General features: G+C 75.8%; 1 non-coding gene across 1 annotated transcript; it reads right to left on the bottom strand.

Moving 5' to 3' along the window:
- Positions 1–810: 810 nt before the first annotated feature.
- LOC129735047 (5.8S ribosomal RNA) lies at positions 811–963 on the bottom strand. Its single transcript, XR_008730522.1, has one exon. It is a non-coding gene; the product is annotated as a 5.8S ribosomal RNA (ribosomal RNA).
- Positions 964–2,500: the final 1,537 nt, after the last annotated feature.

The raw sequence follows: 2,500 nt of genomic DNA, 5'->3' as shown, positions 1-2,500 counted from the left end.
CCGGCGAACGGGGCCCCCCCCGCCGTGCCGCGAGGCGCCCACGCAAGTGGGCGGGAGGGAAGGCCAAAGCCCCAAGCCCGGCAAGGCGGCCCGAAACGCGACAGACGCGCGAGCGCGCGGAGACGGCCCCTCGGGGAGAGGGGGGGGGGGCGAGGAACGGCCAGGGACGACGCCCGGCCGAGCATCCGGGTGGAACGGCGCCGACGGCGACCCGACGGCACGCGCGCGCCGTTTCGGGCCCCCCTTGCCTAGGACGACGCCCACCCGGGGCGCGGCGGAGAAACAGGGGAGAAGGCAGGAGCGGGACGAGGGCAGGCGGGGCCCGACGGCCCGGGACGATACCCTTCCTCTCCACGCCGGCGCCTCCGCGGCGGCGCACGCGCGGCAGCACGGCCCGGTACCGCCGCGGTACCCACCCGCAGACAGCCGCCCGCGCGCACACGCGGGGCGCCGGGGGGCAGGCCCGCGCCTAGCACCCCAAACACCGCTCGCGCGGCTTCCCCACCGCCGCGCCGGGCCCGACCGACCCGACGAGCCCTGGGGGGGGCAGCCCCCCCCCCAGCAGGCGGGAACGAGCTCCGCGAACCGGGCGAACCGGGAGAGCGGGGAGCTTCGGGGCGCTCCCCGAGTCTCCATTTAGGGGGACGAAGGCCCTCGCCCAAGGCGGACCTGCGAGGCAACCCCCCAGCCGCGCCAGCTGCGGACCGACGCCGCCTCGCTACCCCGGACCCCCACCTCTCCCACGCGAGAGGGAGGGGCGGGCGGAACGAGGACGGGGCGGCCGGCCAGAGCCGGCGATTGATCGTCACGCGACGCTCAGACAGGCGTAGCCCCGGGAGGAACCCGGGGCCGCAAGTGCGTTCGAAGTGTCGATGATCAATGTGTCCTGCAATTCACATTAATTCTCGCAGCTAGCTGCGTTCTTCATCGACGCACGAGCCGAGTGATCCACCGCTAAGAGTTGTCTCTTTCGGCACCGCCCCGCGCGCGCGGGACGGACACACCGGGGGGGCACGCTCCACGACGAGCGGCCGCCCCCTTTTTTCTTTGTCCTCTGACGACGGGCCCCGACCGACGCGCGCCCGCCTCTCGCCGGGCCCGACCGCCCCTCCGCCCGCGCGGAAAGGGGGGGCGCGCAACGGCGATGCGGCGCGACGACGGAAGGAAGCCTCTCGCCTCGCCTGACCGTACGAGCAACACAACGCAGGAGAGGAGGGAAAGGGGAGGGCAACGGAGAAAACTCCGAAAGGCGAGGGCTGGGGCGGGGAGCGCGCGCTCCCACCACACGCACCCCGCGCGCTTCGGAGGCGGACCAGGCGCGCGGGCCCGGCCCGGCCAACGCACGGAGGAGCAGCGGCGCGCCCCGACCGCGCCCCGACCTGCATACGCCCGCCTCGCGCCCGGGACTCGGCGGGCTGCTGCTGCCGCCGACGGCCCGCACACGCGCGGCAACGCGCCTCTCGGGCACCGCACTACGGCAGCCCGCTTTTTCCCTGCGGCTCAACCCCGCCGGCAGCTCGGCAGGCCCCACACCGCACACCTCCGGAGGCGACAAAACCGCCCGAGCCCGAGACGGCGACGCACCGGCTCGGGGCCCGCCGGACGGCGCTCGCAGCCGCGAAGCCGCGACCGCCCTCCCGGAACCGCCGACACCACCGGCTTCTCGCCCCGACCCCGTCCCAAGCAGGCGCGCGCCACGCCGGAAGGCGACGAGCCCCGGACGGGGGTGGGGGTGTCGGGGGGCGCCGTCCTCTCTCCCCCGTCTCCACGCGGAGAACGAGGCCCGGACGCCTCCTTACCCCCAAAAACCCCCGCCGACGGGAGGCACGCCACCTCCGCCGGGCGCGGCCGAGGAGGGCGGCGTGGAAGCGGCGGGCAGGGTCCAGGCCGGGACGGTCGAGGCCGGCGGCGGGCACCTTCCGGCCGACCGATTGGACACGGGGGGCCGAGCGGTGACGGCACCGCCGCTGGGCGGGGGGGCTTGCCGACCTTGGGCGACGGCAGAAGCCCGAGCGCTCGCCGGGGCGGAGAGAGGGCTCGCCGAGGAGCGCAGCGCGGCCACGGAGGCACGGCGACACGGCGGCCGCCGACGCAGCGCAGACGCGCCACACCCCCCCGAGCGGAGGAGACGGCGCTCCCACGCCGGGGACGCCCCTTAGACGCGAGACGGGCACACAGCAAGGACGGCTTGCGGCCTAACACACGCCGCGGTCTCTCCGCGCGAGACCGGACCGCGGAGGGGGGGCGGCAGCGGGACACCTCCCCGGGCACGGCTGCCCGCTGGGGGAAGGCGGGGAACGAGCACAGTATGGGTCGGTCGAGGCAGCGCCCGGCGGGTGGGGAGGGGAGGAAGGGGGTTGGGGAGAAGCCTTTCCGGGAGCGGACTCCCACGGCACGGCCTTCCACCATACACCACCGCCACCGCACCACCACCACGCCACCAGCGGAGGCGCCACCGCCGGCTCAAAACTACACCGCTTCCCCCGGGGTCGCATCGAGC

This window comes from Falco cherrug, unplaced genomic scaffold, assembly GCF_023634085.1.
Source record: "Falco cherrug isolate bFalChe1 unplaced genomic scaffold, bFalChe1.pri scaffold_220, whole genome shotgun sequence".
Taxonomy (NCBI): domain Eukaryota; kingdom Metazoa; phylum Chordata; class Aves; order Falconiformes; family Falconidae; genus Falco; species Falco cherrug.
The sequence above is the reverse complement of the archived record's forward strand: the minus strand, read 5'-3'. Positions and strand labels throughout refer to the sequence as shown.